Source organism: Sciurus carolinensis, chromosome 4, assembly GCF_902686445.1.
Source record: "Sciurus carolinensis chromosome 4, mSciCar1.2, whole genome shotgun sequence".
Taxonomy (NCBI): Eukaryota; Metazoa; Chordata; class Mammalia; order Rodentia; family Sciuridae; genus Sciurus; species Sciurus carolinensis.
The window spans coordinates 54,130,222-54,156,478 of NC_062216.1; the positions used below are offsets into that span (position 1 = coordinate 54,130,222).

Below are 26,257 nucleotides of genomic sequence, written 5' to 3' on the forward strand. Positions count from 1 at the left end.
TCTTGAGAAAAATGTCAGTTCAAGAGAAAACCTGTACCGAAACAGATCTGTGTCTCCCAATATCATGCATGTGGTGTGGCCCACCTGTCTTAACCCCTCCCGGGTACTCAACCCTTTCAAACCAGTCTTTGGTATCTCACTTACCAACAAACAAGAGCCACTGAACATTCCAGGGAGTCCGCCAACATAAAAGACAGACCCAGGCAGACAAATGGGGACAAAAGGAGAATTTAGAAGAAATCGAGACAATCCTGGGATACAGAAAAATAAAACTACTATCATAATGAAGTGAGATATTTCACTCGCTCTAAAATTATGATAATTTGGGGCTGCAGACATGACTTAGTGGTAGAGCACATGCCTCGCATGCTCAAGCCTGGGTTCATATATACCTCAGAAGCTAGAAGAATAGATTTTGAATATTTTCCCCAGAAAGACATGGTAAATGTTTGAAGAGATAAATACATGTAACCTGAGTTAAACATCACACAATGTATATGTACATTGAAACATCACATAGTATCCAATAAACACATATGATTTTTGTTTTTATTTATCAGTTTAAAATAAATTTCCAAATATACATGTGTATATATATGTATTGGTGTGTGTATTTCTATATATGTATGTATGTAAATATATCTCAGGAATATATATGTGTATTATATTTATTATATATATCTCAGGATGCACCTTAGAACATTCAGAGAAGAGGAAAGAACTCATGGAGGTTAACAAATAAAATGACAAAAAAATTTAATAGGTGGGTTAAAAGATGAAGTTGAGGAAATCGATCAGAGAACAAAACATACAAAAAAATTGATAAGTAGGAAAAGTAAAAAAAAAATTGGTACAAAAATCGGATACCTATCCAAGAGGTGCAGCTAATTTTTTAAGATAATAAATAAGAGAAATATCAGCTAAATGAAAGTTTCAAAAAGAGAAAATAGAGAAACTAACTCTAGATAGAATCCCAGAACTGAAGTACATCAGTTTGCACATTATAAGGGCTCCCTGGGTGCCCCACAGTGAATGAAATCAGAGCCACAGGAGATTTCAGAACTCCAGGGATAAAGGGAAGGAAGATTCCCCAAAGCTTCCAGGCAGAAAGAAACAGGCCACCTTTGAGAGAAGTCATCAAAAAGGTATTGGACTTCCAAAAAGCAGACATGGAATCTGAAAGACAAAACAATTAAGGCCTTGAGAAGGAAAAATGATTTATAACCTAGACTTCTCTACCCATCCCAGGTATAATCTATCCTGAAGACAGACAGAATTTTTCAGATACATTGTCTCAAATAATTCACCTCCCATTCACCCAGTCTCAACATGCTACTAAAGATATGCATCTCTGAGACATGAGAAAGACAAAAGGCAAAGTTCCTGGAAAACATGTGGCCTATATATGGGAGAGGCAAAGGGAACCCTGGGGGCCCTTCAGAATAATAGCCATACACCCTACCTGGGGACAAAGCCATCATGAAGGACCCAGCTGAAGGGTTGAGCAATGCAGAATTGCTGGATCTTGAACATATCCAAAGAAAAAGAATAGGACACTGGGAAAATCACCTAATGTTTTCAAAAGTGTTAGGAAGCATTTTATAATTCTCTCAGAATATTGGAAGAAGAATTGATGACACATACATAGAAACCCAACTAAACAACATGGTAGGGATATAGCTCAGTGACAAGTGCTTGCTTCACATACATGAAGCACTGGATTCAATCCCCAACTCTGCAAAAATAAAACAAGAAAATTAATTAATTAAAATGAATTCCAAGAAGCACAATGATGGAAAGAAAAAATAATGTACTATATGACTCTTCTGTGAACAATTATTTAATTAATAATGTAAACACTGAACATCGATTTGATAACATTTTCACACGACTGGAAGGTAGAGTGTGTAAGAGAGCTAAAACTCTCATATTTTATAAATTATCCAAAAATGGAAAAATCAAGACCTAGCAACATAAGCTTGACATTTGAAACCAAGAGGGTAAGAAGCAAAAGAAAGAGCTATAAAAGTTAAAGTGATACCCTCAGATGAAGGCAGCAAGTGAAGCAAGGAACTATTTTGTTATTGTTACAAGCCTTGTGGTGCTATTGAATTTTTTAAACTGTGTGCATTTGTTGTTTCTACAATGATAATTTTAAAGCTCACAAAACATGCATTTGAGTTCTGGTCCTCCTAGCTCTTCCTTCTCTGTCATGCTACAAGGTCTCAGTTTCTTGTATGTCAAGTGAAGGATCCCACCCTCACCCTCACGTCCTCAAAGTGGATATTAATCAGGGTCAGTCTACAGAATCTCCCCAGACTGGATTCCTTCTGAACTCCTGGCACTTGATGTCTCTTACTTTTCCCATAATAATTATAATATTTATTTAATACAGTGTAAACTGGAAGTGATTTGGGGACATCTTTAAGTAGCTTGAGGGAAATTTTTATTTTATTTATTAAGAATGAGATTTATGCCCATTTATATTAAAAAAAACTGAATGTAATGTGTTTGCCCCTTCAGACTTGAGAGGACACTGCAAGAAGTTGCCATCTAAGAAGCAAACAGGCCCTCACCAGACACCAAATCTGTTGGCACTTTGATCTTAGGCTTCTCAGTTTCCAGATCTGTAAGTAATAAATTTCTACTACTTACAAATTTCTCTAAGGTGTTCATCCTGAAAGGGCTAAGACAAGACCATCACTAAGGTTGCATTCCCACTGAGTATGAAGGCAACTCAATAACCATCTGCTTGACAAGCAGAGTGAGACCTTTCTTGATGATGATCCTTTAGGGGACCAGCTCAGAGAAGGGATAAGATTACTTTTTAAAAATATTTGGGTGACTGAGACTGTAGCTCAGTAGCAAAGTGTTTGCCTCACCTGTGTAAGGTACTAGGTTCTAACCTCAGTACCACATAAAGATAAACAAATAAAATAAAAGCGTGCTGTCCATCTACAACTACAAAAAAAATTTTTTTTTAAATATTAAGGGGCTGGAGTCCTGGCTCAGTGGTAGAGCACTTGCCTAGCATGTGTGAGGCACTGGGTTCGATTCTCAGCATCACATATAAATAAGTAAAACAAAGTCCATTGACAACTAAAAATGTAAAAATAAAAAATATTGGGGACTAGGGACTTTGGTCAAAGGGCCTGGGTACTATATAACTTTCTTTCTCTATTGGTGCTGGGATTGAACCCAAGACCTTGAGCATGTTCAACGCCTACTCAGCTACTCTATTTCTTTTCTTTTCTTTTTTTACTGGGAGCTCTGTCTGGTTCCTGAAAGTATCCTGGATTAAGAACCAGAAAACAGCAAGACTTTAGCCATAATCTGTTACTAATACACTGGGTGACTTTGAACAAGTCACATATGATCACTTAGCCTCATTTTTTCTCCTGCAAAATAAAAGGATTGAATCAATTGATGGCTACAGGCCTTCTAGGTGCTAGCACTGTAGGAGCCCTGACTGTTTACAAATAGGTAGACACATTGACAGGACTGCTGGAGGCCCACGCCACCCTGAATGGCAGGGGAGTTGTTAAATATCAGAGGAGGAATAATAGCACCAGGTGGCAGAGGGCTGAACCAGGCAACAGGTGCGAAAAGGGAAGTCAAATAATGTGCAACTAAAGTGCAGGTGAAATAATTTATGAAGAAAGGAGCACCTACACCCATTTCACTTCAGGTGACTTTGATAAGAAGATTCCACTGGCCTGCACAGTTTACACCCACTATAAAGCTAAGTTCCAGAAAATAGTAGTGATATTATTTCCATCAGAGTTACTGAATTTGAAGAGAATCACTGGCAACTATGGGGGGAAATCTGGAAAGAAGTTTTGTGATCACCAGTGGTTACCCTGCCCCATACATTAGGACATACTCTGTCTTTGGAAATGCCTCTTTCCCCACTGCACAACTCCCCTGAGTAATGTTTCTGTTCTCTTGGGAGGGGGGGTCCACAGAGGAGAGTCTCCAGGTTCTTCTGTAACTCATGGTGGATTGGCTCCATGGTGGAACTTGGTCTAGTTGAGACCAATCATGGCAGCCTACTCACTTGGTCAGAGATGAACCCATGACTCAAACCTGGCTAGATAGTTGGTTTTCCCGGCATATTTCAAGTTAGAGCTAGATTTTTAAAGACACACACCCAGATTCTCTTGTGTGCATCAAAGCTGGGTAAGAGAGTACCTCTGGCTGGCAGAAAAAGTTGTTCTGTTTGAGCAAAGCCTCCAGGCAGGACAAAAATTAATATTAAGAGTTCTAGCAGGAGGGAGGGAAGAGAGTTCTAGGGTCTCCTGAACACTGGTTCTCAGCAACCTGGCGAACCTGACATTTGAAAAAGTGAAAACCCCACCTGCAGGGCTTGGGGTACAGCTCAGTGGTGTAGCAACATGCTTAGCATGTGTGGGCCCTGGATCCAATCCCACCTCAGCACCAAAAAATGTTTTAATTAGGCTGTGGACATAGTTCGGTGGTAGTGTGTCACCTAGCATGCATAGGTTCATGGGTTTGATTCTCAGCACCGCCCCCCAGAAGAAAAATTCCATTTAAAAAAAAAAATAAATTGATAAGTTTAAGACTTTCTGGATACTTGATCTAGACCATTAAACAATGAACCTCTCAACAGTGAATGAAAGCAGGCAAGTGTATGAAATATGAAAGCATTATCTTGCTGTATACTTGATAACATCATGCTTTTTGGGGTTTTGTTTTGGTTGGTGGTGCAGAAAATCAAACCCAGGGCTTCACACATGGCAGGCCAGCTCTATTCCACTGAGGTACAATCCCAATCCTTTTTATTTATTTATTTATTTTTTTGAGACAGGGTCTTGCTAAGTTGCTCAGGCTAGACTTGAACTTGTGATCTTCCTGCCTCAGCCTCCCAAGATGCTGGGGTTACAAGGATGCACCCCCACATCTGGCTCAAGTTTATTATTCTCAATGAACATTGGATTCTCATGCTGTTGAACTGACTGCTTTTGCTTTAACCAAACCCACCAGATTATCTGGATTTGCAATTAGGTGACATATGTGCCAGTCTTTTCCTCCTTTGCCCATAGCCAACATCGCTGATTAACTACAAGGTTAATCATCACCTGAGTCATTACTCAAATCTTCTCAGTCTAACTTCCAAGCTGCTCTGTGTTGACTGGAGCTGGTAAATGAAGAAAACCTGTTTGCCCTCCTGAACTAGGTCGGTCCAGTACTGCCTTGCATCAAGCATGTTGATAAATTCACTTATGCATTTCTTCATTGAATCAGAAAATATTTAGTAAGTGCCTTTTTTTGTAGCAATCTCTGAGGTAGGTTATCAGGATATAGTAGGGAAAATGATTCCTTCCTACTGGGTCTTATATGAGCAAGGAAATAAATAAGTGACATTATTTTATGACTTAAAATGGAAAGGAGAAGAGGAGAAAGTAATGAAGAGATCAGGGGCTTATTAAAAAGGGGTTTTAAGAAAAGAGCCCCTTTGGAGAGGTGATGCTTGCATGAGGTTACATGCAAACATCTGGGAGAGGAGGGTTCCAGACAAAGAGAAGCCAAGTCAAAGGCCCTGTTTAGCAAGGATTCCACTTGTTCAAGGAATAGCATGAAGGGCCTTGTTGCTGGAGCAAAGTATACAGGGGGATATATGTAGAAAATAAGCTCAGAGGTGGGTGTGGTGGCACATGCCTGTAATCCCAGTGACTCGGGAGGCTGAGGCAGGAGGAACGTGAGTTCACAGCCAGCCTCAGCAAAAGTGAGGTGCTAAGCAACTCAGTGAGACCCTGTCTCTAAATAAAATACAAAAGGGGCTGGGGATGTGGCTCAGTGGTTGAGGGTCCCTGAGTTCAATCCCTGGTACCCCTTCCCCCCCCCAAAAAAAAAAAAAACAGGCAGGGCCACAACATGTGGGGACATGGTAGCACTTTGGCTCAGTTGCCTTTTACATTGGAAACAATGAGTATTTCATGACTGGGGCAATGCATTGACATTAAGAGTTTGGTTGCTTTCTTTGATCCTTTTGCAACCATATTCAAAAGTAAAATTGGGGGCTGGGGAGATAGCTCAGTCGGTAGAGTGCTTGCCTTGCAAGCACAAGGCCCTGGGTTTGATCCCCAGCACCACAAAAAAAAAAAAAAAAAGTAAAATTGGGTTGTGTGGTGACTGGTCACACTCTCTCCCCTTCCCCCACCCTTCCATTTCCTCTCCTCACAATCATCCTTGAGAGCTTCTTGTGTCCTTCCAGAGAATTTCTGTGCATCTGTAAGAATGTTTTATTGCATTTATGCCTCCTATTTTACACAAATGTCAGCATGCTATATTCCACAACACAGTGGGTGACTAGCTCACAATAACCTCTTATATATTGTATGAGTAACTAGAAAAGATGAGCACAAGGGCTCTCAACACAAAGTAATGTACATGAAAACATCTGTTGCCTCAATTTGATCATTATGTATTGTATATTTGTATTGAAATATTGCTCTGTGCTCCACAAATATGTACAATTATGACTTTATAATTGAAAAAATTGCTCTAAATGTTTAAGGAGATAGCAATGTTAACTACCCTGACTTGATCATTATACTGTATACATGTATCAAATTATCACCCTGTATCATACATACATACATTTGTATCATTAAAATAATAATTACTTTTTAAAAATTATGACATACACTGATCCTTAACATTGTAAGGAAATTTTGGAAAACCAATTTCAGGATTAATGAAGAATTGAATAAAGATGGCAGAACAAACACATATTTCAGTTTCCTACCTCCCCAGAAATTTCAGAAAAGGTGCTAAAGGATTTGCGAATACTGTACTACTGACTTAAACATATGACTTCGTCAGCATCCTGTTTTAAAAGCCTTGTCAAACCTAAATTCAACCACAACATTTTCTCTTTCAGCCCATTATGCTAATCCTTAAGGGTCAATGACATTCTTGCTTAGGAATGGTAGTAGAAAGGGCCAAAAACTCAGGACTCTAGGATTTCAGTTCTCTGGCTTTGTCATCAACTTTCCAAGTAGCTTTGAGAAAGCCACATCACAATTTAAAAAGGGGAAGGAAAGAGGAAGAGAAGAAGAAAGAAAGGGAGAAGGAAGTTGCTTTAGCTTAGTCTTTCCTGAAAGTGGAAATGTATGTGTGTGTGTGTGCACGTGTATACGTTAAAGAACAAAACTGATAAGATCCATACTCTTATGGAGCTTTCCTTTTTTTGGGGTGGGTACTGGGAATTGAAATCAGGGGCACTTGACCACTGAGCCACATCACCAGCCCTATTTTGTATTTTATTTAGAAACAAGTCTCACTGAGTTGCTTAGGGCCTTGCTTTTGCTGAGGCTGCCTTTGACTCACGATCCTCCTGTCTCAGCTTCCCAAGTCACTGGGATTATAGGCATGTGCCACTGTGCCTGGCTGGAGCTTTCCCTCGAAGGGTGAAGGAAGAAAAAAAATTAAAATATAGGGTTAAGCATGTAGCTCCACTGTAGAGCGATTACCTAGCATATGGGAGGACCTGTGTTTGATCCCCGGCACCACCAAAAAATTAATTAAAAATATATAAATATCACTGAAGTTTAGATTTAGATAAGTGTACTCTGAAGGCCCATTTGTTAAAGGGTTGGTTCCTAACCCTTGGGCCTATTGGAGGTGGTGGAAACTTTAAGAGACAGGGTCCAATGGGAGATCTTAAGTCATTGGGTACGTGGATTGTGGGATCATGGGCTCTTCCTCTTCCTCTCTGTTTTTTCACTTCCTAAGCAATTCTGCTGTACCACATGCTCTTCCTGTGATGTGCTGCCTCACCACAGGCCCCCAAACAATAGAACCACTTGATCACGGTCTAAAACCTCCAAAATTGTAAGCCCAAAGAAAACTTTTTTTTTTCCATAAGTTGATTTTCTCAGGTCTTTTTTATAGTAACAAAAAGCTGGTTCTAAACACAAATAGTATATTAAATAATAATGAATTATAAGAAGGAAAAATAGAGCAGCAAAGGGGGACAGGAAGAAATGGGGAAATAGTTTTAGAAAAGGTGACTAGGAACCCAACATGGTGGCTATGACTGTAACCCAGGTACTTGGAAAATTGAAGCAGGAGGATCACAAGTTCAAAGTCATCCTCAGCAACTTAGGGACACTGTTTAAAAATAAAAAAATTAAAAGGGCTGGGGATGTAGCTCAGTAGTAGAGTACCCCTGGGTTTAATCCCCAGTACCCCCACCCCCAAAAAAAGAAAAGTAAAAGAAAGAAAGAAAAAAAAAAAGTGGCCAGGAAATGTCTCATCGAGAAGGTGGCATTTGATTAAAAATATAAAGGAAGTGAAGGAGCCAGCCACAGGGAGATCTGCGGATAAGAGACAAAACAGCAAGTGCAAAGACCAGGGAGGTGAAAGCCACATGCCAAAGACTGCAGGAGATGGGAGAACAGAAACTCTAAAGATGCCTATGACATCGGTACATCCTGAAGCTTCTATGAAAGCTTCGGACCACCTTCTAGGCTTCACTTCAAGTAGCAGTATAAAGCCTTTTTGAGTTCAGTCATTTTGAATGAGTTACTGTCATATACAACTGAATGGAATCCTTAGTTGTTTTATTCACTTACTTAAGAAACACTTAAGTGATCTCTTGCAACACCAATTGTTAAATTCTTTTGAGAAAGCAGTTTCAAAAGCCTTATTATTTTTTTAAATTTTTGACCCAGTGATGCCCACTGTAGAAATCCATCCAAAGGAAATAATTAGAAATACATGTGAGAAAAATTGCACACAATGTGTTATGGGCTGAACTGTGTCCCCTACCTCAAAATTCATATGTCAACACTGTAATCCCCAGTACCTCAAATATGATTGTATTTGGAGACAGAATCTTTAAAGAAGTGATTAAATTAAAAGAGGCCATTAGGGTGGGCCTCAATCTGTTCTTACTGGTGTCATCATAAGAAGAGGAAATTTGGACAGAGAGGCACCAGAGATGCTTCAATATAGAAGAAAGAAGATGTGAGGATACAGGGAGAAGATGGATGGCAATCTACAAATCAGAGAGGCCTCAGCAGAAACTATCCCTGCTGACACCTTAATCTTGAACTTTCAGCATCCCGAACTCTGAGTAGGCAAACTGTTGTTTAAGCTATCCAATTAGTAGTACATTATTTTGGAACCCTCACAAACTAATGCACAATGATTTTTTATCAGTATATACATATATTTTAAATAGAGAAAAAATATTCTAAATGTTCAATAATGAGAAGATAATATTATATAGTCATCAAAATGCTGAAGTCACATGGAAAAATATTTATAAGCTAATGTCTAGCAAAAAGAAAAGTCAAGATAACATTATATGTTTATGTCTGAATATGTAAATGTATTAAATTATATAATTATATATTACATTTTATATAATTTTAACTGTGTTTTATAAAGCCCATGGGAGAAAAAAAAATGAACTCAGAAGGAAAAAAAAGCTAATTTTAGTACAAATTTTAGAAGATTATTACTATTATTTATATTCTCTTTTTTTCATCAATGAGTTTGAACTACTATTATTGAAAATATGTCCTTCTGATCCCCAGCACCACAGAAAGAAAGAAAGAAAGAAAGAAAGAAAGAAAAGAAAGAAAGAAAGAAAGAAAGAAAGAGGATGGGAAGAAGGGAGGGAGGGAGGAAGGGAGGAAGGAAGAAAGATCATCTTACTAGAACAGGTGGGGTTCAAGGTATAGCTCAGTGGTAGAGCACAGGCTTAGCATGCTTGAGGTCCTGGTTCAGTCCTCAACACCACAAAAGTAAATAGGTAAAGAAGTAAATAAACAGGTAAAGTAGGGAATTGTATAGGTGGGCCTATCCACTCTCACAGACAGCAGATTTCAGAAAGGAAATTACTTGTTTAGACTGCGGGTTTGGTTCTTGGTCTCATGTGCACACACTGCATTGATAAAATCCCTCCCCAGTGTCCAACGCAGCAGGTTAGCAGCTACTCTTCACCTCATTCCTTGATTGGCCACAGGACGAATGAAAGCTGTTGTTCTTTTGTCAGGGAGGCCAGGTCAGGGAAAATGTCTCTCGCTTGGCGCTCTGTAAACCCTTCCTTGAGTTCTGGCATCACAGAACCCAGTCTGCGATGGTGCAGACCATCCCAGAAGTCAGGTAACGGCTGTCAGATGTTCCTTCCATCCATAGGAGAGAATCAGAAAGTAGAAGCAAGAGGTGATTCAGAAAGACTCAGCGCTCACGCCTTCTTGCTCCCACGTGCAACCATACCCTTCCCCTCCTTATTTAATGGATGCCTCTCCTGTGTCTTGAATGTCTTCAATTATCCTATGTGTTGACAGTTCTTAAATACGTATCTTGAGCTTGGTCCTTTCTCCTTAAATCTAGATTCCCATATCCAATTGCTTTCCTGATCTTCTACCTTTGAATGTCCCCCAGATTAACATACCTGAAACTGACTTGCTGACTGTGCCTCATAAACCTCTCTCTCCTGCATTCCCTGTTCTGTAAGACACAACCATCCACCCAGCCACCCAAGCCAGAAACCCAAATGTCACTCTTACTCCTCCCTCTCTCTCACCACCCACATCCAATTAGTCATATCGATCTCACTGCTTCACATCTCTCTCCTTCCCGCCTCCCTTTCCCCCCACTTCTCACCTTATTTCAGGCCCTTATTATTCCTCATGTGGACCACTAATTGATTTATTCATTCATTCACGCAGGGACAAGGGACATGTTGGTGAATAAGACAGGGATGACCCCTCCCCTTATGAAGCACATTTGAGGGAATAAATGACAGTAATAATCTAACAAACAAAAGAACATCAGGTTTCTAATGCATTAGAGTGAAATGAAGGGCCTAACTGTCCTTTTGAAGGAGGTGAGGCTAATACTGAGACCGAGATACCTAAGAGAGAAGGGTTGAGGGAGAATTCAAGGACAAACTTCAAGTAAGAGAAGCAGCAATGAATCAAAATGTAGTCTGTAAAAATAAAAATAAATAAAATTTAAAGAGAGAGAGAGAGAAGCAGCAAATGCAAAGGTCTGGAAATGAAAGGGGCTGGCCAAATAAGTCTGGATTTTATTTTACTATTTTTTGTTTTTTGTTTCTCAGTGGGATAGAACCCAAGGTCTCACCCATGCTAGACAAGTACTCTATCACTGAGTTAGCTACACCCCCAGCCCACTTGGATTTATTTTAAGTTCTTGGAAGCTTTTAAACAGGAGAGCAGCATGTCTCCCTGAACTTTTTCCTACCCCTGGAATCCTTTTTCTACATGACTTCCAGGTTAATTTTTCTATAACAAAAATGTGATTATATCTCTTTGAGGTTTAAAAACTTCCAGTGACTTCAATGTTATCCACTTGCCTATGCAAAACGCTTAAGTTGCTTAGCCTGGCCTACAAGGCCCTTCATCATCTTGTGCCATGTTTCTCTCCATCCTTATTTCTCCCTCTGTTCCCTTATTCCCTTTGGCCACAAGTGGCCTCCAGATTGCCTAATGTTTTCCACCCTGACTTTACTTTTGATATGTCTGGGCAAAGGCATTCTTATCCTGTCACCAAACAAAAAATTTCTTATTTTTCAAAACAAAGGTAATATGTCACCACATCCATATAACCTTTCCTGATTGCTAACCACCACCACCACCGCCCCCCAAAAATAGAATGGGCCCATGTTTTCCTTTGCATCCTCAGTGTGCACTAGACAAATCTCCAGCATAATCTCCTAACTCTGGACACACTTCTCTTGGACACATGCATCTTCTGTTCATACCTGACCCTTTCTTACTCATATTTATTCCCTACCACTTAGCATAGGAGCTGGAATATTTAAGTGCATACGGGATTGTTCTTCCTTAATTTTTCATATTTCAATTACTGGTGAAATAGTTCTGCCAAAGTAGCAGAAGACAAGATGCTTGAAACAGAGTGCAAATATTTTTTTTGGGGGGGGAAACCCTTCCTGGGAATTGAACTCAAGATCTTACATATTCTAGGCAAGCTCTCTTCCGCTAAACTACACCCCCAGCTCTTTTTAGAATTTTTTTTTTAGTTTTTGATGAACCTTTATTTTATTTATTTATATGTGGTGCTGAGAATCGAACCCAGTGCCTCACACATGCTAGGTAAGCACTGTACCACTAACCTACAACCCCAGCCCCTCTTTTTAGAACTTTTGACACAGGGTCTTGCTAAATTGCCCAGGCTGGTCTTAAACTTGCAATCCTTTTGCTTCAGTTTCCCAAGTAACTGGGATTACAGGCAAGTGTCACCAAACTCAAGATGGGATTGTACTTTTTAAAATATTTTGTCGGGAGCTTTGCACATGCTAGGAAAGTACTCTACTCTCGAGCAATACCCCCAGCCCTGAGAATTATAATGAAAATGCCAGCTGAAATTTCCAGCAGAATTACTTGTCTTTGAGCTACTGGTATTTCCACTATTGCCTCCATCAGCATGTTGGTCCTCATTGGTAAGAATGAACTGGGCGGGGCTGGGGTTATAGCTCAGTGGTACAGCACTTGCCTAAAACATGTGGGGCAGTAGGTTTGATCCTCAGCACCATGTAAGTATAAATAAATAAAATAAAGGTATTGTGTTCATCTACAACTATAATTTTTTTATTTTTTATTTTTTTTTTAGAAAAAAACAAACTGTGAAAAAGTTTGAAAAAGTAAAACTATGCATAGGGCATGAGTTCTTTTGAAGCCTGGTTACTTGTCAGTCACCTCTCATTATTCTGCAGAATCCATCCATACCATGGAACATCTCCATGGTGCTAGTCCAATAGCTGGTGGTATGAGGAGATCCATTAACTACTTGGTACAGGACTTTTGGAGGCTGGACATGTCACTTCATAATTTCCTGCTAAGTGCACTGTGTAGTTTAGATCAGGGAAAATAAGTAAATCTTCTACAGAACAGTGAGGTGACTATAGTTCATAACAATGAATTATATGTTATAAAGAACTAGAAGAGAGGAGTTGGGAACCTGATTCCCAAGAGGAAGAAATGATTGATGTTTAAGGAGATGGGAATACTAATTATCCAGATTTGATCATTTGATACATTATATACATGTATCAAATTTTCACAAATTTCCTACTTATTATATGTCAATAAAATAACTTTTTAATAGCAATAGAAAATAGAATAATAGTGACCTTTGTGGGGGTGAAGTAAATAATTTCAGGAAGGGAGATCATGACTGTGTTCATAGAAAACACGAATTGATTTTTGTCAATTGACACATTCATATGTAAAACATAATTAGCAGATAACCTAGGACTATGTAAGCAAGTCCTGGGTGATGTGTTACAGACTTTTTTCAAGTTTTCTTGACCTTGATTTTCTAAAGGTCAATGTGTGGCTCAATATTATGTTATAATATTGTTGTTGAAGGTGTCAGTATTTTGTCTGCTTATCACAGGATGGGCCACAAATATGGGTGAGAATCAGAAAATGACTACCAAGTGCTCAGAGTAATTTCAAACTTGCCAGGGACTGAGAATGAAATTGGGAATGTTTGCCCATCCTACCCATTCAGCAACTACGACTGAGAAACAGGTGGGACAAAATTGGCCCCAAGGAACAAAGAGGTGGCAATTTTAGGTTGTTATGATTTTAGATATGAGGTGTCCTTCAAAAGTTCCTGTGTCAATGCAAGAATATTCAGTGGTGAAATGATTGAATTATGAGAGTTGTAACCTAATCAGTCTGCCCTAGTTTACATAGACTAACTGAGTAAGTATACACAAGTGGGATACACAAGTGGATCACTGGGTGCTTGCCCTGGAAGGATTCACCTTTTTCTCTCTGCTTCTTGATCACCATGAGTAGAGCAGTGTACCACCATCATGATTTTTGTTTCATCTTGGGCCCAGAGCAATGGAATTGACTGACTATGGACAGAACCTCTGAAACCCCTTAGCAAATTAAACTTTCCTGCTCTAAATTGTTCCTGTCAGGTATTTTAGTCACAGAAATGAAAAGCTTACCAACACATTGCTGAGCCATGGAACACACATACACAGGACCAGAGTTGCCTATGTGCTTTTGTTGGACAGGGTTGGAAACTGCTGTCACTAATGACTTTTTTAAGCATTCTTACTGAAAAAAGTCAGGATGGGATACTGTGCTAGTCAACTTTCCATTACTGTAACAAATATCTGAGATAACCAAATTATAAGGAAGAAAGTTTCATTTTGATTTTAGAACATGGTCAGTGGCTCTGTTGATTTTGGGTGTGGTAAGGTAGAAGAATATCATGGCCAGGAATGCATGGCAAAGAGGGCTGTTCACCCCATGACAGCTGGGAATCAGAGAGACAGGAAGGGGCCAGAGTCCCAATATCCCCTTCAAGGGCACACCCTGGCAATGACCTAACTTCCTTGCACTAGGGCCCACCTCCTAAAGGGTCTACCACTTCCCAAGAACAACACAGGCTGAGAATCAAGCCTACAATGCGTGGGACGTTGGAGGACATTCCAGATCCAAATTAACACCAAAGACAAACATCATTACCCTATGTACATGTATAATTACACGAATGGTATGAATCTACATCATGTACAACCATAGAAATGAAATCATGTACCCCATTTGTGTACAATGAATCAAAATGAAGTCTGTAAAAATAATTAATTAATTAATTAATTAATTAAAAAAAAAAAAAAGGGAACATACAGTCCCCATGAAGAAGACCAGCAGGAGCAGATTCTCTTTTTCCCCAAAGAGCCGCAGCTGCAGCAGCTTATTCAGGGGCTTTGCCAAAAAGAGAGCATTGTTTGCACCAGGATTGCAAGAAGCAATCGTTAGTAGAGGGCAGCTGACTAGAGCTGTCGTGTGCTGTCATCATTACCAACTTCTGAAGAAAGATTTGAAAGCTTTAAATCAAGCTATAGAAAATTGTGATTTATTCTTCCATAAATCCCTATTGTGGGGACTTCACTTGTGTGTTAGATTTTTGTGGCTGTGAAAAAAAAAAACCTGAGAAAAAACAGTTTAAAGAAGGAAAGATTTCTTTTGGCTCATGGTTTCAGGGGTTTTGGTCCATGATCATCTGGATCCATTGTTTCTGGGCTTGAGTTCAGGCAAAGAACATGACAGAAGGGTGTGGTGGAACAAAGCTGTTCACCTCATGGTAGTTGGAAAGGAGAAAGGGGGTGAGGTGGGGAGAATGAATGGGAGTGGAGAAGTTATATCTTCTAAAACATGCACCCAGTAACCTGCTTCCTCTAACTAGGTCCCACATCCTATCATTTCCACCCCCAAATAGTCTATTCAGTTATGAACCCATCAATAGATTAATCCATTGAGAAAATCAGAGCCCTCATGATCCAATCACTTCCTGAAATACCCATCTCCAAACACTACTGCACTGTGGACCAAGCTTTTAACACATGAACCTTTGGGGGACATCTGGATCCAAACTATAACAACTTGATCTTAAATGGCAAGCAAAACGTGACTTTTTTAGTGAAGTTTAAGTCAGTGTCTCTCCTCTCTCAATGGTATAAAATTTCAATTGACTCTTTTTATTCCACTCATTTATTTCTTGACTCACCAATCTACTATGATACAAAAGACATGGTGTCTTCAGGGCAGGGCCTATCCTGTTCATTGTATATAATGAACTTGAATAAAGTGTCTATGGCTGGAACAATGTAGGAGTTTTGGCTTTTTAGATCCTAGCAAGACTTTTTTTAAAAATAATTTTTTTATTTGTTCCAATTTAGTTATACATGACAGTAGAATGCATTTTGATAAATCACACATAAATGGAGTATAATTTCTCATTTTTCGGTTTGTACATGCTATAGGATCACATGGGTTGTGCAGTCATATATGTACATGAGGTAATAATGTCTGTTTCACTCTACTATAGGAAGATACCAGCAAGACATTTAATATGGATAAAATATCACCTCATATGGAATCCTTACTTACATAGCTCCAATTGCATACTCTAAAATCCTTCACAGCTATGTTTAGCTGGCTATTGACTACTGAATCTCTTAAAGCAAAGTTTCTTACATTCCCATTTGCTTGATCACAATCTTTAAACTTTTCTGTGAGCACAGAACCTGTGTCTCTAAAGGCAAATGAGAATTTGATTCTATAGCTTTTTTTTGGATATGTTGTTTTGTTTCACTGTGTGTGTTGCTGGGGATTAAACCCAGGACCTTGCACATGCTGAGCTCATGCTCTATACTGAATCATGCCCTGAGTTCTTTTTTCTGTGAATAAGAACTGGCACCATTTTTGTCAATTCTATTGTCCACCCATTGTCATACCCTGCCTCTGACACAGATACAAAGTAAACAGCAGGATGGCAGCAGAGGCAAGCAGGGTTTGAAATCTTTGCTCTGAACACCAAGTGAAATACAAATTCACTCTGGAACTAAGAACCTTGATTTTTAGAAGATGTTAATAAAATTTTATTTTACTTGGCTTTCTTTTTTTTCAGGAGAAGGGATACCGGGATTGAACTCAGGGTCACTCAGCCACCGAGCCACATCCCCAGCCCTATTTTGTATTTTATTTAGTGACAGGGTCTCACTGATTTGCTTAGTGCCTCACTTTTTCTGGGACTGGTTTTGAACTCATGATCCTCCTGCCTCAGCCTCCAGAGTTGCTGGGATTACAGGCATGTACCACTGTGCCCGATCAGCTTTCTATTATTCTGACAAAATACCTGAGCTAATCAACATTAAGGATGAAAGGTTTATTTTGACTCACTGTTTCAGAGGTCGCAGTTCATGGTAGGGCGGCCTGTTGCTTTAGGCCTGTGGCATCACACAGTGTATCATGGCAGTAGCATGTGGTGGCTCCCTCCACTCAACTCTCTCCCTTTAATTCATAGGCCAAGGGTAGTAATAGGGTCTCCCCCTTTGTACAGCCAGCCTTGAGGTAATTCATTATCTTTTGTGGTCCCCCAAACTCAGATCTTTGTAAACAACACCTTTATTAAACTTTCAAATTGGAAAGTTTTACCTGTCAGGGTCCCGGCTGATGCATATGGGTGGTTTTGTCTATTAGAGAAAATCTGTGTGTTAGCTTTCCATTGCTACGACAAATACCTGAGATAAATTGTTTTAAAGGAGAAAATGTTTATTTTGGCTCATGGTTTCAGAAATTTCAGGCCAAGATTTGTTGGTTGGTCCTGTGTTTTAGGACCTGTGATGAGGCAGAGCATCATGTCTAGAGAGCTTGGTGGAGCAAGCTACTCATCTGATGGTGGCCAGGAAGCAAAGAGAGAGAGGAAGAAGAAGGTGCAGAGGTCCAAATATCCCTTTCAAGGGTACATCCCCCTGTGACCTAATTTCCTCCCATTAGGCCCCCACCACAGGCTGGGGACCAACCCTATAACAAGTAAGCCTTTGGGAGACATTCCAGATTCAAACTAGAGCATATTTGATGTTAATTACATTTCTGACCATGTCCAGTTATCTAATTTGTTCTTTGATAAGCTGCTTACATTAGCCATATCACTAAAATAACTTAGGATTTTAGCTTTTTCTAGAATAAGTTTAGTACTAATTGGTCCTTAGGTAAGTCACTTAAAATTTCACTCAAAAGGGACTAAAAGAATCAATAACAAGCCAGAATTAGACACACACACAGGTCCAAGAATTATGTACCCAACATTCAGCTTCTGTTAGTTGGCATCTCCCCACCCCCTTCATCCATATTTAAAAATTTTGGGGTGTGTGCGTGTGTGCACCAGATGATTCATCCAAGCTGCTCTGGAAGTTGTCTCTGCTGGTGACAGTAAAGCCGATCCACCCCCAGTCCTCCCCTCTGTCTGGTGAAGATGCAGAATATCAGTTCGTGGTGTGGTTACCAGCACATCGAGGCCTTCTTTATTTAGGTACAATGCTGTTAGGCAACTTGCTCCCACACAGAGCATTTCATGTCTTCCTCACAGCTTCCCATTGTCTTCATCTGCCTTGCAACCCCAGAAGTGCACGTGACAGACAAGCAAATGAGGACCTGAAGATCCCCAAGGTCCTCCATTCCCACAGAACAGCCCCTTCCAACAAATTACCTCCTGGTTTATGGGTTCATGTATCCAAGGAGATTTGAGACTCTAAATGATCGTCCAACTTTATCAACGCAGGAAACCTGCTTTCTCTTCCTGTTTACCTGATGCAGAAAATATAATATTCTAACTGTAATTTAACAGAGATTCTGAAATTGCCAGTAGTACCAGCTCTTGGTTTTCTTTTAACAAAGAATTGGGGGACAGATCTATATTCTGAAGATCAGGTTATCCACCTCTTTAAAAAAGTGTTTTTGTGGTAATTGTTCTTTTTCTCTCTTGTCTATACTCCCTCCATAGATTTCTACATTCTGGTGGAAAATCAGTCTTTAAAGAAAAAAAAAAAATTACTGTAGCTGTTTGAAGATAGCCCCAGCAGGCTGCCAACTCTCTCCCCACCTCCCTCTTCTTTTTTCCCTTCCTGGCTCCTAGTCAATGACTAAAGCTCTCCAGGAGTATTTATGGATGGGGTATCTACTGTTGACCTTGTGATTGCACTAATCCCTTGGCTTGAGGCTGCTCTGCTCTGACAGTCACAAGGGTGATTGGGGTGGGAGTGGGGAGGCGGCCAGTGCATCATCCAAGAACGGTACATGTATTTATAGAACAAGCCTTTTCCTTTCCTTCCTAGAGTCATCTGTTAATGCAGCAGTTGCCATATCCTCAAAAACTCTCTTTTGGAGATAAGATGGGCTACTGCACCAGAATAAAAGGTCAGAGTTCTTAGAGTTGGGGCACTAAATGCCCCTTTTCCCAGTTGCATAGGACAAACCCAGGAGGCCCAAATTCCTAGGATAGTTGACCACTGAGTAGTATGATGTCCTCAGTAGCCCTGGAGGGGCAGCCAGGTGTTCCTGCCGAGGGACACATGACTTAACAGTCAGTGGGGCATGTAGGGCCCATTCCTCGGAAACTTCCACTTCATTCTGGCAGAATTTAGGGTTTGGTAAGTCTGAGATCCCTTTGGGCTCTGCAAAGCAGGCTGGGAAGTTGCTGTTAGGTTAAGAGAAAAGGGAGATCAAAGGAGGGGTGACTTTGCATATCTGGTAGCATTTGATTGGGCGAGGAGTGAAAACAAAAGTTCTCTGAATGAAAACTAAAGGAGGACTCTTTTTTGGTGGTGATGGGGGGGTATACCAAGGATTTAATTCAGAGCACTCAACTACTGAGCCACATCCTCAGTCTCTTTTTAAAAAATTTTTATTTAGAGACAGGGTCTCTGAGTTGCTTAGCCCCTTGCTGTTGCTGAGGCTGGCTTTGAACTCGCGATCCTCCAGAGTCCACAGATTACAGATATGTGCCACCTCACCCAGACTAGGAGGACTCCTTTCATTTCTTTGTTTTTTAGTGCTGGGGATTTGATCCCAGATTCCCAACGTTAAGACTGGGGAGCTTGTGTGCTCTGCATTTGAGCTATACGCCAGACCCTGAAGGAGGGTCCTTGACTCCATGAGACCTACTTTGCCTCCTCACAACGTATCTCAGGAGTATATGCCACCTTGGGTAACCATAATTGCTTCTTATGTTCAAGTTTTAACTCAACTATACAGTAGGTCACTTGTGGACAGGAGCCTTAGGACCCACAAAATTAATTTTCAGGAAGCCCTTGTGGATTCTCATAGGTAGATTTTTTTTTTTAAATTGACACACAGTAATTATACATATATATGGGGTCATGGCTTTTTATAAGTTGTTATCATTTGCATTAAAATGTTTTTTTTAAATGATAATGACAAATGAGGGCAGAATCCTACCATAGGCCAGAACTTTGTGCCTTTTTTCTCTCTTCTCTCTGCTCAGAGAGTATAATATATGTAATTTTAAAAATCATTTGCTAGATTTCTATTAAAAACTGATAGTTAAGATTGCTCCATGTCTGTTACATGAACTTTGAAGTTGCTTGGTTGTGACTTTGACTAGGCTTGAAGCTTTTCTCTTAAGAAAACAAAAACAGGACTAGGGATGTAGCTCCATGGTGGAGCACTTGCCTAGCATGTGTAAGGTCCTGAGTTCAATCCCCCATTACCAAAAAAAAAAAAAACAACTTCGGTTCTCCATGTAGCTCCTTTTGAGTAGGTGACACCATAGGGAAGTGGTTTTCAAACTTTAGCCTTGCATCAGAACTGCCTGAGAGCTTGTTCAAACACTAGATGAACCCACAGCTTCTGATTCAGTACATATGGGGTAGGGCTCAAAAATACACATTTCTGAAGTTCTCATGTAATGCTGCAATTGCTGATCTGGGGACCACACTTTGAGAACCACTACCACAGTTGTATTAGAAATGTCCCAAGTTCCTCAGAATCAGTATTGCTTACCTCAGCAAAAGAGATTGTTCACATGGAAAGAATAATATCACTGATTAGCTTTCTAATATAGTGTACTTTTTTTTTTTTGGGGGGGGGTGGGTACTGGGGATTGAATCCAGGGGTGTTTTATGACTGAGCAACATCCCCAGTCCTTTTTTCTTTTTAATTTTGAGACAGGGTCTCTCAAAATTGTGATCCTCCTGTCTCAGCCTCTGGAGTAACTGGGATTATAGGTGTGTGCCCCAATGCCTGACTTGTACTTTTAAAATGTCTAATTTTATTTAAATGTCTAATTTTTACTTGATTGTATTTAAAACTTTAGTAAATACTGAAGTAATACTCCATTGACCAGTTAAAAAAGAAAGAGAAAGACAGACCGACAGGTTTGTTTCAGGTCCCTCTACCTGGAACTTAACTTAGGGGTTTAAGAAAAGTCCTAGGAATGGGTTCACAATTCTAAATGAAGAACATAGAGGAATCTTCTGTAGAACTCATCTCAGAAGGATGATGCCCCCTCTCAGCGAGGGGTCATCTGCTCCATAATTTAGAGATTGTCAAAGTGGGACAAAATTTGCTGAGAAACCACTTGGGGAACCCCAACTAATTTGCCTGCAAGTTCACCAATGCACCGATCTACTCTTCTCACTCCAAATAAGACATCCGAGCATTTCAGTTTCCTGCCTCAAGGTCTTCTTTCACTGGCTCAGCATTTCTGATCTCAACTTCATTTCCTACTGCTCCCTGACTTCCCAGGCATGACTTCTCTCACCTGGTTCCTCTGCACATGTTTAGAGTGTCCTTTCCCTGACTACTCTCAACTGCATTCTGTCCACAGAGTCTCCCCTAGAAAGAAAGTACACCCCTTGTTCTCCCCTCCTTGACAGTCACCTGCCCCACAGGTTGCCGTGGCCCCACTCTGAACCTCCTATGAAGATCTAATTACCAGAGTTGTGGCCATGAGTGGGTTATCTCTGACTCCACCCATGAAGTTACAGGGGACCAGGACTTACCCCTGGATGGCAGAAGTAGCTTGGTGAAGGTCTGTTGAATGAATGGAAACTGCTGAAGACTTAGTCAGTCAGTGGCTGACCACATTCTAAATCAGAAAGTACTTGGGAGATTTTGTTTTCTTTTAATTTTGGTGCTATGGGTGGAACCCAGGGACTCATGCATGATGAGCATGTTCTTTACCACTGAACTATATCCTCAGCCCTGGAAATTTTTTTATTAAAAAAAAAAAAAAAAAAAAAGAAGTGAGGGGAGGAATTGGTTGCAGGTAAAGATGAAGGATGGAGAGGTAGGTGGGTAGGTGAAATTACCAGTGTTCCTTCCAAGTCACCTGCAGTAAAATGAACACTTCTGCCTAGCCATTGTTGTTTTCCTAAAGCACAGTGACAACGGTGTTCCCAGAGCAAACAAATGAAGTTTAGGCACTGGCTTGTAGCAGGGAGGAAGTTGGAGGTTTTGCATAAAGGGAAGTAAAAGTCCCCCCAAAATTACAGTACCTTTATAAGTTTCTACCCCTTAGTTCCTGAGCTCATGATCCTCAGGTTCCCCAAGGCACCCTTTTCTCCTGGTTGGGTGGCAGCATTTTTCTTGGTCTTTTTGAATTTGATGGCCTTGGATGGTGACAAATTGCTCAGAGGTCTAGATTTTGTGTGCTGGCTAGGGAGATTAGGTTTCCTGTTCTGAACTCAGTACAGAAGTCAGCTTCATTTTTGGAGTGATTTTTATACTTGCAAGGTTAATTGCATCCCAAGTTCAGAATAAAAGCACTAGGCTGAGAATTGAAAAGCCTGGCTTCCCTCTCCCTGCACTGACCAGCTAGCAGCTTGCAGTGGGGCAGATGAAATTTCAACTTCCTTCACCACTCAGGCACACGCTTTAAAACTGCCACTCAGGGTCTACTTATGACACTGGCAAACCCACCCGTGTGGCTGGTTTTGATTCCAAAGTTACACTGCAGAAAACTTGGACTTGCTTTCCAAGTTCCTCCAGTGACATCACTCTGCCTGAACTCCAATGGCTGCCAGGAAAGCAGGATAAACAAAGGCAACCCCAGAGGGAGTTTCGTAAGCTCCAAATGTTTGATCTCAAAATCAGGCTGAAACCACTCAAAATTGGGTTGAAACCACCATGGACAGAATACTTCTGGTTAACCCCTCTGCCTTCTGCACCCGCCATGCCATGCTCAATAGAAAACTTCTCCAACCTTCTATTAGCCTTTTCAAAGATACCTCCCCTGGGATAAGGGCCTGTCTTCTTCCTGGAACCAATTTAAACCCAAAAGGGCCTTTAAAAATACATTTAATAGTTGGAGAGCATCCCTCCCCTTTTAACTTCTGAGATCATTCCCTCTGGGAATCAAATGACATTTAGCTTCTGGTGTGTAAGTTGTTTTTTCTTTAGATTAGTTTTTGTGTAAACATTCCTCTGCAAAATTATTTTCACATTTTAAGGAAACTTCTTCAAGCGTCCAGTCAAACTGATTCCTAGTCTGTTCCCTTCACTAAAACCCCCAGCTCTATTCTCTTTCACCAACTTCCCCATTTCTCAACAACTCAAATTCAAACTGATTCTACTGTTCCTTAAAGTGTTTTCCCCACTCTCTGAAATGTCTATTTGTCAAGGTTATCTTCCCTGCTCTGCAGCCAAAGCCAGGTCTACCAAGGTGAAGGAGAACAGTGGAAGTGGGGAATCCCAAGCCCATCTCAGCAGATCATTGTTCTGTCCAGGGGCCACCTGCAGGGGGCTAGAACTGCCTTGACAAGGGGACTCGGGACCAACAAGACAGGCTTAGAATGAGACAAAGGACTTGCCCCAAGGTTAAGCAAAAGGAGAAGGAATTTCTAATTACATGACTTAAAGAAAACTGGAAGTCACCAGAGGAAAGGCAAGCAAATTAAATCTCCTTCTTTAGTCAACAGCTCAATTGCTCTTTGTAATAGTTCATGAGAATAACCTTTCCCAGTCTTTTTTTAAATATTGCAATTATATATATATACATATATATGTATGTATATGGATATGGATATATATGTGTGTATATGTATATATATACACATATGTTGTGGGGTTTTTTGTTTTTGTTTTTTTGTTTTTTGGTACTGGGGATTGAATCCAGAGGTGTGCTTAACCACTGAGCCACATCCCCAGCCCTTTTTTGTATTTTATTTAGAGATAGGATCTGAGTTGCTTAGGGCCTCACTAAGTTGCTGAGACTGGCATTGAACTCATGATCCTCCTGCCTCGGCCTCCAGAGCCACTGGGATTACAAGCGTGTGCCATCGCACCCAGCTTGTTGTTTTTGTTTGTTTGTTTGAGATGGGGTCTCACTATTTTGCCCAGGTTGGGTTCGAACTCATAGGTTCAAGCAATTCTCCTACCTCAGCCTCCTAAGTAGTTATGACAATAGTCATGTGCCACCATGCCCAGTTAATGTTTCTACCGAAACTTTGTCTAGTTTGGCTTGATTTTCCATATATAGAATTTCTGTTTTAAAACATGACATTTATCAGGCTGCCACAAAGAGTCACATAGGCTAGTCAAGGCACAACTCCAGGGATGCCATTTGCATCAACTGTAGTACAACTACCAAGATAATGGGTCACTTCTCCTCTTTTTTTTTTTGGAAGAAGGTGCTAGAGATGAACCCCAGGCCTTATACTTACACATGCTAAGCAAGTACATACTGTACTCGCTACACCCCAAGTCAGCCCCTTCTCTTTTAAACTGAGAAATAGCCTTTATTTTTCTTCTGTGCATTCAGAAATGTAAAACAGTTGAGTGGAGGGAATACCTAAGTAATAGTCATATCACTATGACTACACAAAAAGTTGCATGTGGCCTTGGATGGGTCATTTGCTATTCATTTCTCTCATCTGTAAGATAACATGGTGGGATTAGATCATTTCTACAGGTATTGCCCTCTGGCAATAATATTTTCTGATCAGCAGAAAGGGGTGTTACTTTGGCCAATAATTACATGATGGAGAACTTTTGATTAGTCATTTTCTGCTATCAACAGATAATAGATTATTTCTTTAGGGATTTTACCCTAAATAAAGGATAAATGTTTGAGAAGCAGGTATGTTTACTCTGATTTAAAATGTACACATGGAGGAAAACATCGTTTTTGTTTGTTTGTTTGTTTGAGATGGCTCTCACTATTTTGCCCAGGTTTGTTTGTTTGAGATGGCTCTCACTATCCTGCCTCAGCCTCCTAAGTAGTTATGACAACAGTATAATTAATATGTAAAATTTTGTGTTTTATATGTTAGTTAAAAATGAATTCAATTAAAATGAAGTATAAAGAACTGCTATGTGGGAGATAAAGGTCCCCATCTTATACTGACATAGACAGATTAACTGGGAAGAGCATACAGATTTTATTTACATGTACATGGGAGCCTTCACAAGGGAAAGGAAGACCCAAAGAAGAGTTAAGCCGGGCACAGCTGTACATGCCTGGAATCTCAACTATTTATGAGACTGAGGCAGGAAGATGGCAAGTTTGAGGCCAACCTAAGCAATTTAGCAAGACCACATCTCATAAATAAATAGGACTGGGGATGTGGCTCAGTGGCAATGTCCCTGACTCTAAACCCTAGTAATGAAAAAACAAAAACAAACAAACAAAACCAAAACAACAACAACAACAAAAACAGAATCAAATAGGTGGGCAAAGAGTAGTAACTTAAGGAAAAGGAACTTGGAAGATTAGGGTTAGTTTAACAAGGTTTGTTGGTATAGATTCTTGGCCTCAACTCTGTCTCTGGTGATAAGAATATTTCCTTCCTCCTGGTAGAGGAATGAATCATCTTGCACATGGGAATTTCAACCCTTGCTTTCTAAAAGAAAAGGGGAGTCAGAGTGGCATCTTGCACCTGCTGGGCTTTGTTTTTTGTTTAGCAATACTGGGGATGGAACCATGGGCCTCTAAGTTGCTTTACCACTGAGCTACACCCCTGACCAGGGCTGCTGCTTTCAAAGCACCCTTAGCCCAAAATAATCAATATGCTAGAGCAGCATATTTAGGGTGGCATATCCTGAATTCCTTTTCTACTCTGGCATTTCAAGTTGCTCAGTCCAATTCTGACTGTAGCTCTCTCATTGCAAGGCTGTGGATTTTGAAGTCTAGTGAATGTGAACTCACTATGCCAAATCTGCTTTTAATCATTGAAACAGTTGGTGCAACTTCAAAATGTAACAATTATCATCAGCTTGCAAAAGGTCTAAATTTTAGCAGTTTGTTTTAATTACTCTTTCATACCCATTTTACAGACTTTAAGGCAGGAGACATTTCCCTCTCCAACTTCTGCTATGTTTTTAACTTGTTTTCTATAACTGTAACTATGCTGAAATCCCATCAGATGCTACATAATAAATAATCCTAGCTCCTCAGGGAGCTGAGGCAGGATGATCCCAAACTCAAGGCCAGCCTGGGCAATTTGGTGAAACCCTGTCTCAAAACAAAATAAAAAGGTCTGGGGTAGCTCAGTGGTAGGGTGCTTCTCTAGCATTCACGAAGCCCTTGGCTCAATCCCCTGTACTGCAAATGAATAATAAAATAAAATATTTAACTTTACTTTGATGTATAGCTTCTAGAATTTGCCAGAACTGGGGAACTGGGTAGCAAGGTATTCATAAATCTTATGTGCTTTGTCTATAGATTTATTCTAAACCTGAAAAGCAAAAAACAGCATTTATAATGTTAGGATTACACACACACACACGCACACACACACACACATATGCCAGTGCTGGGAATGGAACACAGGGCCTCACACATCCCCAGTCCTGAAAATATTATTTACTGCAGAACCAAGTATTGTGATCAGACCAACAGAGAAGAAAATGGACTCCTCTATCACTAAACCTGTGCTTCTGAATGAGAATTCTAGAAACAGCAAGTC

General features: G+C 40.2%; 1 long non-coding RNA gene across 1 annotated transcript in view; it reads right to left on the reverse strand.

Annotated features, from left to right (window-relative positions):
- Positions 1-612: 612 nt before the first annotated feature.
- The window catches only part of LOC124982059 (uncharacterized), a 32,938-nt gene continuing 7,293 nt past the window's right edge, over positions 613-26,257 (reverse strand). Inside the window, exon 3 of the long non-coding RNA XR_007108169.1 lies at positions 613-1,176. This is a non-coding gene — a long non-coding RNA (uncharacterized LOC124982059). The remainder of the gene's footprint in view (positions 1,177-26,257) is intronic.